This window comes from Moschus berezovskii, chromosome 8, assembly GCF_049115385.1.
Source record: "Moschus berezovskii isolate FMDL1 chromosome 8, NW_MosBer_1.0, whole genome shotgun sequence".
In the NCBI taxonomy this organism is placed as follows: domain Eukaryota; kingdom Metazoa; phylum Chordata; class Mammalia; order Artiodactyla; family Moschidae; genus Moschus; species Moschus berezovskii.
In genome coordinates, this window is record NC_142467.1 from 47,976,849 (window position 1) to 47,990,932 (window position 14,084).

The following is a 14,084-nucleotide window of genomic DNA, read 5'->3' on the forward strand; positions in this document are numbered from 1 at the left end:
GCTGGCACTTAAAGCCGGATGGATGGAGACAACTGGATATGCAGAAGGGCTCTGCTAGGGGCTGGAGCATTTGAGTTTTGGTCCTGGGAAGTCAACAGCCCGATAAGCAGAACAAAGGCACAATGCCAGATGAAGGATACATAGCCTGAGGGACTTTGTCACCTGCGTTGGCCAACTGTGGGTTCTCTGATGAGGGGCTGGTGGGTACTAGGAGGCTAGGGAGGCTTAAGCTTGTGATGAGGGCTGAACATGTGGCCCTGGCTGTAAAACTGGGGTACCAGAGTATTGCACCAGAAGACCAAACATCTGAGTTCTAATCTGGCATATATCCCCTTACCAAAACCCTTCAATGCCCCCACCCACACCCCCAATCCCAGTGACCAACTCAAGGTCCCTAGCAAGGCATTCAGGGCATTTTAAGATCCAAGTTCCATGATTTCTTTGATTTTCCATTCCTTGTTTTTTAAAATTCTCAGGACATTTCTCCAGGCCATATTTTGCTTGTTCTATCTTCCCAAACCCTTCATCTAGATTACACCTCTTCAGCCTTAAATCTCAGGCATCACCTCCTCCTGGAAGCCTTCACTGATTACCACTCCTCCTTAGGCTAAACGGGGTGTTCTTCTCTTTCCTTTAATGTCCTCTGACATATGGATGTCACTGTGCTAACCAAATAATACAATTTCTTATTCATGTTCCTGTGCTGATTTTCCCTGCTAATGGGTGTTCCTCCAGGTCAGGTCAATGTCTGGATTCTCTCTCCATGCCTAAGGTTTGCTGAACAAATGACTGCAGAAATAGCTTTGCCCTTATATGACATACCTGATACCCCATGACTCAGTTTACCCACCTAAGGATAGGACTTCCTATTCTTCCTGTCTTATAGGACTACCAAGAGGATCAAATTAGGTGGTATAAGTGAAATGCTCTGAGAGCTTTAAAGCCAGCAGGAGTGTAAGGAATTCTTATTATCTCCTGCCTCCCTTGGGCTTCCTGAGTGGCTCTACTATCTTCTACTGCCTTGTCAGTCTTCAGAGGAAGTTTTCCTCCAAAAGAAACCAATTCAAGTTTGCTCCGATAAATGATGATAAAGATCATACCAATACTCCTCCTCCTCCCTGCTCTATTTTCATGAAAATGGGCTAGCCCAGAGGAAAGAAGTAAGTGGAAACGTGCCTAACATGTTCTCCCTAGTGATACCTCTGCATGCTGCGGCAAGACGGAGGACTTCCGGTGCAAAAGAGAGGGGCTGGGGGAGGAAGGAACACTCACCTGAGATCCCAGGAACTCAGGTCACAAGTAGGCAATAGGATGAATGCTGTTTTCCCATTGATAGCTGAGACTTGTTTTTTGCCTGAAGAATAAGGGGTTGAGTGGACATACAGGATGCAGGGCACCTGGTCGGCAGGGATGGGCTTCAACCAGACTCAGAATCTAACCAGCTGTGTGGTCCCAGGCAGGTCCCCTTTGGTTTCTGGTCCCCACAGGTCTTCATCTATGAAAGAGGACAATCGTGATATGACAACTGAAGTTGAATGAGAACCAATCATGTACCAGGCTGCCTCAACTCTGTGCTTTGCACAGGTTTCTTCCTTGGATCCCATCCCATTCTTTCCCAACATTCATTTCAGCTTCACAGAAGAGAGGGATGAAGCTCAGAGTGGCTAAGTACCTTACCTGCAATCACAGAGCTGCTGAGTTGTGAGTAGGGGGGGCCTGACTTCAAACCCTCACACCTACTGCATTTCCCAGTCTGAACAAGCATCCTCATAAAAACCCATATAAGGGATTTTTAGGGAAAAGTTAAAATTCCACACAATCAGGGGGTATTATTATGAAAACACAGGTTATTCCCAGTGATGTATTCTCTTTCAGGAGATAATGATGCTTTTTACAAAGCTGAAAGGGAGAATGAGAGAAAGGGAGAGAAGGAACTAGATAAGACACTTGTGTTTAATCTGGTCTTTCTTCTGCCCAAGATAGTTATTATAACTTTATGGGAATGGGTCAGGCATATTAAGCAGGCATCCATTTTTATACCCAAGTATTTTAGGCAGAAGAAGAGGTTAAAAAAAAAAGCATTCTGTTAAGAAGCCCAGAGTCTCCAAATGCCACTGTTAGTTTGACCTTAGACATGACACAGTATATTAGCAATTAGATGCAGAGACTTGAAAAATGAACAAGCAGGGCTAGATCCCCAGCTTTGAGGCTTACATGACTACCACTATTCATCTTTCTTCATTTGGAGAAAAAAGTAATGGGACCTGGAAGTGGCATTCCCAACTGTGACTTAGTATGTGTTCCATGTGCCTGAAGCTGGCCTAGTAACATTTAGCCAGCCGGGTAGGCATCAGATTCTTTAACTGTAGCCAGAAGACTACGGCACAGGAGGACATGGAAAGTTCTAGAGAGACTTCCAGGCTATGCACTGAGGCACAAGCCCCAATTCTGTCCTGCTTCAAGGGAACTGAGTGACTCACTCACCTTCCTCAAGCCACGGTTTTTTCTCATCTGTAAAAAAAATCTCTATAATAAAGTCACCCTTGCCCACTTTGCAGAAGTAACATGAAGGTCAATGATTCCCCCCAAGCTGTGATATTAGGACCTACCTATAAGTCACTTCAGGGCTGTCCACCCTCCTCTGATGGTGCCTTGTGATGTACAGTTTCCCTTCATGTCCTTGTCTACATCACCTCCAGGGGGAGACCCTTCTGGAACCTCCACGTTAAACACACTCATTGAAGCATAGAATCTGCTTTCACAGCATTTTCTGGTGTTCATAATAAGACTTTCTGGGATTATTTGATTAATGAGCCTCCACTTAGGAGACCATAAGCTTCTCAAAGGTGGGGACTATGCCAGTTTTGCTCATTGGTATATTTGCAGCACCAGCACAGCGTGTGGAAAGTTGTAGGTGCCGAATAGAAGTTAGTTGGTCGAATAAATGAATGAATCAAAGGAATAAGAGAAAGAAGGGATGGAGGGAGGGAAAAAATCAGTCATCCAGGGAGCCAGGCTGGGACGTTCATTGAACGCCTTAACATCTCCCAGGTGTACCTCGCCACTTCCCGTAGTGGGGACAGCGTAGAAGAGTGGGAAGATGGAATGGGATAAAAATTTCAGAGAAGTGAAACTTCAGAGATTCTAGAGACCTCTGACCCCATCACAATCTAAGTTAGAGCCAGTTATTCTCCATCTCAGAACTACTCTCTTCCTTCCTAGCACTGGTCACACTGTGTTTGGTAGGTTTCCATGTATATCTATTGTCCCTATGGCTCACCACCAGTAACCCAGTGCCTGGTGTAGTACTGGCAGCTGATTGGGTTCCGAATGAATGTCAATCACGAGCCTAGGATTGACTGAGCCAACAGGATCAGGGTTACAAAGAGGAGATGAACAAGACACCTGACCTTAAGAAGCCATCAATCCAGTGGGGAGCACAGTCAGCCCTATGAACGTGAAATACCTTGTTAAATGCTGTGTGAATATAAACGATTACTGAGTTCCTTCTTGTGAACATAATAATATGCTGAAGTTTCTGATGCTAGAAAATTCTGGGGGAAAAAAGCTGAAAGTAGGGTGTTTTTAGAGATGAATTCTCTTCTAATGAATCATTTGTTCATTCAACAAATTCTTTCTGAGCGCCTACTGTGTGCCATGTAATGTGCCAGTGAGAAGAGGTGAGTAAGCGGGACTGGTGGGATCCTAGCTCTCAGGGAGCTGGGATCGCCCAGGAATAATAACACTTCCCTCCTTTTTTTCATCTTCAGTACCTTACTTGCCTGTAAACAAAGGGCCTGCTGTCACATACTGCGGGATTGCTATTCTGGGCTCATTAAAGGGAAAAATAAAAGGCATTTACACTGAAGAAACTAGTCTGCAGGCATCTAGAAGCTGCTTAAGGATTTACAAGAGTCATACATCAGCCTAAGTGTCTCAACTTGAATTATCCAGCTTCCCACCACTATTTTCTCTGTGGTCCTCACCCCCACACCCCTTTCATTTCTCCTTCACAGGCCTCCTACCCCCAGCTTCCCTGTGGTCTAACAGCATCTTCCTTTTAAATTTCCAAAAGGAACAACCACCCCAGCCACAAGATAAGAAGGATCCAGGGAGGCCGAGAACAGGAGCATAAGCCAATTGTCTGTCCCCAAGTCATTTGGGGAGCAATTCAGACAGCTTGGAGGCAGGAAAATGATGCTTTGGCTTCTGGGGAAGCATGAAACAGTCTTTCAAGTTCCAAAGACAGCTATAACTGCCTCCAGTCAAAACTGGCTTGATGAAGACCTGCCCAATGATGGAGACTTCAAGGACAGCTCCAAAATGTCCACACCCAAAGTGTCACCATTCTCTGGACTGATGATCTGAGTCATACAGATGCCATGATTCTTCAGGGAGGGGAGCATAGTAAGCTTCTATCCAGCATTCAACCCAAGCTTCTGAGTGTAAGGCGATAGGAGGGCAGTGCTGGGGAACAGGGCACCCTGACAGCAGATGATAGCAACTCCCCTGGAGCCAGAGACAAGCACATGTGGAACAGCTAAACACTTCAACCCTCAAAGAAAGGGGGCAAAAGAGCAGAGGCACTAATTTGTCATGTCAGCCAGGTAGGTGATGGCTCTCTCAGACCTTCGGTTTCTCCAACTCCAGAATGAGGGGCACAGGGTACCTGTCTGGCTCTGGTGTTCTCTGCAGACCTGCCTTTCACTTCCTGGATCTGTTGTCCTTGTTCCCCTAGAGAACACACCAAACCAGCCGGTAATGTGCTGCGAGGCCTGGTGCAGCATGATTTACTGCGAGGCAGCCTGCATGCTCAACAGTACCTTTGGAACAAGCTCGCCATCCACAATCTTGAGTGTCATCATTATTGGCCTCATGGGAGGAGTTTGTTTCTTCCCTGCCCTTCGATTCTCAGCACAAGGTGAGAGGCTCCTGCTTCTTTCCCTGAGCTATGCAAGATCTGCATCTCAGAACACAGGGCCAAATCCATTACAAGGGCTGGCTTTGGGCACAGGAGAAATGGCTGGCCCAGACACAGGATCAGTAGGGTATGGTTCATTCATTCCACAAATCTGTTTTGAGTTCCTACTATGTGGTCCCTACTGTGTGTCTCTCTCTGCCTCATCCCAATCCATTCTCTGCAAGGTCTCCCTCTGCCTGGAATGCTTTTACTGCCTCCCTTTTTAAACCTCTAAAATGTCTTTCATCATACAGGTTCCCCTACAGAGAGCATCCTCCCTGTGAAGTCCTCCCAAATATGCCCACCAAACTGCTCCTCCCTATGCTTTAGTCTAGGACTTTCTCCCCAGGTTAACCTTCTATGTTCTGTAATTAATGACTTGCACATCTCTCTTTCAACTGATATATTGCACATCCACTGAGGTGAAGGAAAACATCATCTCTCTGATTCCAACCAACATCTTGTATCTTCATGGTCCGCTAGGTATGTTTTCTCAATCAGAGGAAGAAAAGTAAGAAAAATCTGAATGGCACACACTTACTAATCCAGTGGCTGCTGTCAGCTAACAATTTTGAGTGGGTTTTTGCCATGGCACACTGAGAATACTCTCTCCAGCCCTGCATCTTTTAATACCATCCTAGGCTGACAACTCCCAGAGTTGGTACTTCCACCTCTGACTTGTGTTCTGAGCTACAGTACCCTCTCTCCTCTGTGATATTCAATATCCATCTCAAAGAAATTTATATGTCCCTAACAGAACTCTTAATTTTCCCCTCCAAATGTTTTTATCCCCAATCTTCCCCAGCTCAGTAAATAGTACTACCAGGCATCCAGTTGCTCAAACCTCACACATAGAGGTCTCGTTGACTTCTTACTTGGCCTCGTTTCCTGCAAGTCCCCTCAGCTCCACCTCCAGAGGATTCACTAGGTCTGTCCTCTTCTCTCCATCTCCATCGCTAAGAACCCAGTCCAAGCCACCACTGTCTGTAACCTGGACAACCACCAACAGTCTCACTGACCACCCATTTCCACTCTGCTCCTGTACAATCCATCTACAGTCTAAGTAACCTTTTAAACACATGAACCATACAATCTCACTCCACCACTCAAAGCCCTCTGATGCATTCCCAAGGCCATCAGAACAAGATTGCCTTTGGGCCTGCTTATCTGATCAGCCTCGTGCCCTGAAAGCTCCCTCTAGTCAAGCTCTCTGCTCATCAAGCTGACCAAGCTCATTCCTGCAGGTTGCTCCCTCTGCCTGGACCAATGCACTCCTAGATCTTCAGATGGCTGTCTCCTCTTTATCAGGAAGACCTCCACTGCACTGTCATTTCCTTCCCTGACTGCTCAGTTTCAAGTGTCTCCCCACACCCCATCCAGCATTCTGTCATATTGCCCGGTTTTAATTTTCTTCAGCTTACTGATCCCTGAAATTATCGTCTTTCTTCACTTATCTGCCGTGATTCCCCTATCGTGGTTGTTCAGTTGCTAAGTCATGTCTGACTCTTCGGGACGCCATGAATTATAGCACATCAGGCTTCCCTGTCCTCCACTATCTCTCAGAGTTTGCTCAAACTCATGTCCATTGAGTTGATGATGCCATCCAAACATCTCATTTTCTGCCACCCCCTTCTCCTCCTGCCCTCAATTTTCCAGCATCAGGGTCTTTTCCAATAAGATTGTAAATTCTCTGAGATCATATAACTTGTCTATCTATCTTCACATCCTTAGGATCAAAAGCAGTCTCTGGCCCATGTTAGGAGTCACAATACCACAGTCGGCCAAATGAAGTAAGAGGAGTGACTGGCTGAGAGGAGGAGTAGCCTGGCAGGACAGTGGGGACTCCTGATCCCAGAGTTACAACTGGTAACAAAGCCCAGGCTGGAAATGAAGACTGATGGGGCATCCTGCTGGCTCCTCCTGTCAGCCAGTTTCCAAGGTTTGTTCTGGAATCTTCATGCTTAGACAAGGGAAAAACAAGGACTTAATTGATCTATAATATTTATGAGAAAACAGTGAAAGCAAATCCCTTACATAATTGGTATATAAATCATTTCAGATGTGAGTAATGAGGCCAGGACTGGCCATTTATTTTAAATATTAGAGACTTGTAAAGCCTAGTTTAGTTGTATTTAAAATCCTTTCTAGAAACAGAACAGGCTACCCTGGGAAGAAATGAGTTCCCTGGCATTGGAGGTATTCAAGCCAAGATTAGCCAGCCATGCGTCATGGATACCAGAGAATATTAAGTCATGGGTGCTGGAGAATATTAAGTCATGGGTGTTGGAGAATATTTAGTCATCGGACCAAGGTTGGACTGGATGTGGTCAATGGACAATTCAGAGGTTTGATTGCGACTTGCCAATAGCACTAACAAAAATGTTGATGACGATGCTAATGACACTGATGGTAAGGATGCTAAGACTGCTGTAGCTCATGGCGATGATGACCACATGACAGCTAATATTATCGGGCTCTATCCATGCTTGATTATTTGTTGTTGTTTAGTTGCTAAGTTGTGTCTGACTCTTTGAGACTCAGTGGACTGTAGGCTACCAGGTTCCTCTGTCCATGGGACTTCCAGGCAAGAATACTGGAGTGGGTTGCCATTTCCTTCTGCAGGGGATCTTCCTGACCCAGGGATGGAACCTACATCTCCTGCATTGGCAGGTGAATTTTTTACCTCTGAGCCACCAAGGAAGCCTACATGTGATTTCAAACACTTAAATGTTTTATATTAATTATCTCAGATAATCCTCAAAATACACCTGAGAAGGAATAAGTATACTATTTAGAAAATAAGGAAATAGAGACAAAAAGAACTTTAAACATTTATTCAAAGTCACCCAACTTGTTGGGAAGTGGGAGGGCAGATATTTCAGTATAGCTCTCAGTGACATACCATAACTACACTGCTCGATTTTATGGATACAACTGCAGAATATGGTATGTTCTTCTTTGGTACTAGGGCATAGTAAAGAAAAAGATCATTCTAGCAGGTATCTTAAATATAGGATATGCTGGCTATTCATGCATAAATTCATAGAAGCATGACATTCATACTGAGGTGAACTACAGCACCCAACCATAATTCAGAAAATATTGATTCCAATGTGAGACCTGTCACTGCCTTGCTGGGTGACCCAGGTACATTGCTTTTCCTTTCTGTACAACCTCAGTGTAAAATGAAAAAAGAAAAAGAGATGATTCCTGAAGTTAGTTTCAGAAGTGGTTAGGTATTCAGGGAAACTAAATCCTATCTATTTATCTATCAGTCTACATTTAGAAGTGAATAGCAAGATCATTATTGTATATTTAAGCCAAATGAAAATTCAAAAATCCCCAAGTACTCCTCAAAACAACACAGATCTCAAGGTATGGGTCAAATGAGGAAATGTAAGCCATTTCTAAAGCAAAAGACTAGAAACTCCAGAGAGCATCTATTTCTTCTCTAAGAGTCCCAAGAGTAAAAGGAAAAAGATGACTCCTAAAATTGCTAGTCCATTATTTAATGCAGTATAGACTCTGTATCCTAATCCAAATTAGAGTTCTTGTGCTCTACGCTGAGGGGAGAGGCATTCAGACATCACTGCAACATTCAGCAGGTAAATAAGCACATTTTATCCTCTTCTGCAGGTCTCATAAGAGAGCATTGCTTTCTTGAAGACTGCCAGGAGCTATGAGGAATGTGTCTTAAATCAGAATAATGTCCTCTTATTAAAAGAAAAAAAAGCTACCTTTCAAAAAGAGTCACTGTGCTGGTTTTCTGATTAACTGTCTGCAAGCTGTGATTTCCCATGTGGATTCAAACCATGAATCTGCTAGAGTTTTGCTTCAACCTGACTCTGATCTCCTTTGGGAAACACAGAAAAAGCATTTCCTAGTCTCTGCCACCTTCTAGTCATGTGACCTTGAGTGGGTTTCTGCACCTCTCCAAACTCACCTCACCTCCTTCAGGGGGATTTTACTGATAATGGAAATCAGCCAGTTTAAAGCAAATCCACTTAAAACAAGTTCTAAAACATTGTACTAAACAGTGGAAGAGATACCATTGGGACCTTAGTTTAAAAATAAAATCAAAATCTTTAAAATAAGTTATTTCTAACTTATATTTAGTGAATTGTAACTCCATGCTAATTCTCAGAAGCAACAAAGAATAAATCAAGTATGGAGGGCTGAGGGCACACTTTTAAAAAAAAAGAAAGCACAAGGCAAGATGCAACCTTTTTTTAGGTTTGATGTTCAGAGATGATCATTAACTGGTTTATGTTTCCAGAAATGTTTAAGAATTTTAAAAAATTCCCAAAGGTTTCTCATAGTTCTTCGATTAAACATTTTCTTTGAAAAAGTCTATTGTGTTTAATCCTCAGTGATTCTCTCTTTTTCAATTGTTAATTCTAAAAACTCAGATCCTTATTTGGTTATAACCCAAGCACTTTTCCAACATAACTTTCAGCAGATTCATTACCTTTACTATCACTGGTCATTTTACTTTACAATTGATTAACTACTTTTGCTTGTATTATTCGATGTCTGTAATACCTATCACTTATCAGCATACTTGTCAAAAATATCGATGTGATGGGTGGGGAAACAATTGTTAAGCAGAGAAGAATGTTTCAGTTGGGCAAATTTTACAAAGGGGCAATTCATCAGTGAATATTTTCATGTTAAAATGAGTTTTGCTCCTCTGCACACCATGACACGGCCTTAGATGACAGCTCCCCCATCCTCACCTGGCCTCTCTCACCTTTCTTAGGTCTTGCCTCAAACGTCACTTCAATAAAGTCTTTTATGAAAATCTTATTTTAAATGGCAGTCCAATTCCAAGCTCATACATTTCCACTCCATTTACCCTTTTTCTGTTTTGGCTTCTTTATAGCACTCACCAATACCTAACACACTGTATATTTACATCTTTATTTGTTTACTGTCTGTCCTTCCCCTGTTCCCACTCTGATGAAAGTTCCACGAGAGCAGAGAATTTTGTCTACTTTATTCATGGGCTTCCCAGGTGGTGAAGTGGTAAAGAACCCACCTGACAATACAGATTCGATCCCTGGGTCAGGAAGATCCCTTGGAGTAGGAAATGGCAACCCATTCCAGTATTCTTGCCTGGAAAATCCCATGGACAGAAGAGTCTGGAGGGTTACAGTCCATGTGGTGTCAAGGAACTGTATACATGACTGAACACACACACACATTTATTGCTTATCACCATTAGCTAGAACTGGGCTTGGAATCTAGCAGGAGCTTTAAAAAAATATGTTAAATGAATTATATTTATTCAAATAAGAAAAATCTCTAGGATCTCAAAGATTAGAGAACATTGCTGATAGTACCAGTTTGTGGGTATCTTTTGTGCTAAGGAAGACAAATAGGTTCCATCACAACTTTGCTACTGGCTCTCTGGAGCCCTGTGTGGAAGTGAATGATAAGCTTGATTAGTGATATCTGCCCATGGGCATAAGAAGTACCCAGAGGAAAGATGGCTAAGTATTCTTTCCTCCGACCTATATTGTTGCACAATCATCCTCCAACTCCATGGGAGACTTTTCAGTAGTGTCTACCGTTACACTCACACATGAAACTAAGACAAAAGTGTAGCATGGCTCACATTGTTTTTAAAGGTAACAGGCATTTTTCAGATCTCAACCAAGACAATTTAACTTTACTCTCTGTTTTAGCTGCCAGCTAATTACTAACTGCCAACCAGGTATAAGTAGTCATCAAATAAAGTAGCCTCCTTGGGAATCAGACTTTTGGTTATAAGAAACTTTAGAAATAACCCGATCCAAACTGGTCATTTTACGGATGGAGAAACAAAGGCTTAAAAGATTAAGAATTTGTTCTCAAATCTCACAGCTAAAATCATACAAATGAGAACTGTATATCTTTAGGATTTATAAACAAAAGACAAATCAGAGACCCAAGGACATTTTTAACAAATTGAAAGGGAAAAAACAAAACAGCAAAACGAGACCGGGAGCTGACTGTGGCTCGGATCATGAACTCCTTATTGCCAAATTCAGACTGAAAGTGAAGAAAATGGAGAAAACCACTAGACCATTCAGGTATGAGTTAATCAAATCCCTTATGACTATACAGTGGAAGTGAGAAATAGATTTAAGGGACTAGATCTGATAGACAGAGTACCTGATGAACTATGGATGGAGGTTCGTGACATTGTACAGGAGACAGGAACAAGACCATCCCCAAGAAAAACAAATGCAAAAAAGCAAAATGACTGTCAGAGGAGGCCTTACAAATAGCTGTGAAAAGAAGGGTCAGTGATCAATGCAAAGAAATAGAGGAAAACAATAGAATGGGAAAGGCTAGAGATCTCTTCAAGAAAATTAGAGATACCAAGGGAACATTTCATGCAAAGATGGGCTCAATAAAGGACAGAAATGGTATGGACCTAACAGAAGCAGAAGATATTAAGAAGAGGTGGCAAGAATACACAGAAGAACTGTACAAAAAAGATCTTCATGATCCAGATAATCATGATGGTGTGATCACTCACCTGGAGCCAGACATCCTGGAATGTGAAGTCAAGTGGGCCTTAGAAAGCATGACTATGAACAAAGCTAGTGGAGGTGATGGAATTCCAGTTGAGCTATTTCAAATCATAAAAGATGATGCTGTGAAAGTGCTGCACTCAATATGCCAGAAAATTTGGAAAACTCAGCAGTGGCCACAGGACTGGAAAAGGTCAGTCTTCATTCCAATCCCAAAGAAAGGCAATGCCAAAGAATGCTCAAACTACCGCACAATTGCACTCATCTCACACGCTAGTAAAGTCATGCTCAAAATTCTCCAAGCCAGGCTTCAGCAATACATGAACTGTGAACTTCCAGATGTTCAAGCTGGTTTTAGAAAAGGCAGAGGAACCAGAGATCAAATAGCCAACATCTGCTGAATCATGGAGAAAGCAAGAGCGTTCCAGAAAAACATCTATTTCTACTTTATTGACTATGACAAAGCGTTTGATTGTGTGGATCACAATAAACCATGGAAAATTCTGAAAAAGATGGGAATACCAGACCACCTGACCTGCCTCTTGAGAAACCTGTATGCAGGTCAGGAAGCAACAGTTAGAACTGGACATGGAACAACAGACTGGTTCCAAATAGGAAAAGGAGTACGTCAAGGTTGTATATTGTCACCCTGCTTATTTAACTTATATGCAGAGTTCAGTTCAGTTCAGTTCAGTCACTCAGTCGTGTCCGACTCTCCGCGACCCCATGAATCACAGCACGCCAGGCCTCCCTGTCCATCACCAACTACCAGAGTTCACTCAAACTCATGTCCACAGAGTCGGTGATGCCATCCAGCCATCTCATTCTCTGTCGTCCCCTTCTCCTCCCGCCCCCAACCTTTCCCAGCATCAGAGTCTTTTCCAGTGAGTCAACTCGTCGCATGAGGTGGCCAACGTATTGCAGTTTCAGCTTTAGCATCAGTCCCTCCAATGAACACCCAGGATTTATCTCCTTTAGAATGGACTGGTTGGACCTCCTTGCAGTCCAAGGGACTCTCAACCATCATGAGAAATTCTGGCCTGGAGGAAGCACAAGCTGGAATCAAGATTGTTGGGAGAAATATCAATCACCTCAGATATGCAGATGACACCACCCTTATGGCAGGAAGTGAAGAAGAACTAAAGAACCTCTTGATGAAAGTGAAAGAGGGGAGTGAAAAAGTTGGCTTAAAGCTCAACATTCAGAAAACTAAGACCATGGCATCCAATCCCATCACTTCATGGCATATAGATTGGGAAATAGTGTAAACAGTGGCTGACTTTATTTTTCTGGGCTCCAAAATCACTGCAGATGGTGATTGCAGCCATGAAATTAAAAGACGCTTACTCCTTCGAAGGAAAGTTATGATCAACCTTGCTTGCTTGCTAAGTCACTTCAGTCGTGTCTGAGTCCTAGCGACCCCATGGACTGCAGCCTACCAGGCTCCTCCGTCCATGGGATTTTCCAAGCAAGAGTACTAGAGTGGGGTGCCATTGCCTTCTCCATGATCAACCTAGACAGCATATTAAAAAGCATAGACATTACTTTGCCAACAAAGGTCCATCTAGTCAAGGCTATGGTTTTTCCAATAGTCATGTATGGATGTGAGATTTGGACTATAAAGAAAGCTGAGCACCAAAGAATTGATGCTTTTGAACTGTGGTGTTGGAGAAGACTCTTGAGAGTCCCTTGTACTGCTAGGAGATCCAACTAGTCCACCCTAAAGAAGATCATTCCTGGGTGTTCATTGGAAGGACTGATGTTGAAGCTGAAACTCCAATACTTGGGCCACCTCATGCAACGAGTTGACTCATTTGAAAGGACCCTGATGCTGGGAAAGATTGAGGTCAGAAGGAGAAGGGGACGACAGAGGATGAGATGGTTTGATGGCATCACTGACTCGATGGACATGGGTTTGGGTGGACTCCGGGAGTTGGTGATGGACTGGGAGGCCTGGCGTGCTGTGATTCATGGGGTCGCAAAGAGTCAGATATGACTGAAAACTGAACTGAACTGCACTGAAAAGGGAAGAAGAGAAGAAAATAAAAACTTCTGGGCAGATGCTGGGCAGGGCACTCACATACTTTGTACTTTCTGTTGCAATGAAGTAAACAATCACTGCCTCCCCATTTCCAGGAGGCTACCACATCTTAGGGCTCAGGTCATAGAGAATATCATACTAAGTGAAATAAGTCTGACAGCAAGACAAATATTATATATCATTTACAAGTGGAATCTAAGCAATAGTACCAAAGAATTTATATACAAAACAGAGTCAAAGATCTAGAAAACAAGTGTATGGTTACCAAAGAGGAAAGGGACAGGGGCAGGAGGGATAAATTAGGAGTATGAGGTTAACAGACACAGACTCCTACACATAAAATAGATAAGCAACAGGGAGTTACTATACAGCACAGGGAACTATATTCAACATCTTATAATAACATACAATGGAAAATAATCGGAAATATATATATATACATAACTGAATTACTTTGATGTACACCTGAAACTAGCACAATATTGAAAATCAACTATATAATTGGCTCCAATAGAAGAACATCAATACTGTATATTAACGCATATATATGGAATTTAGAAAA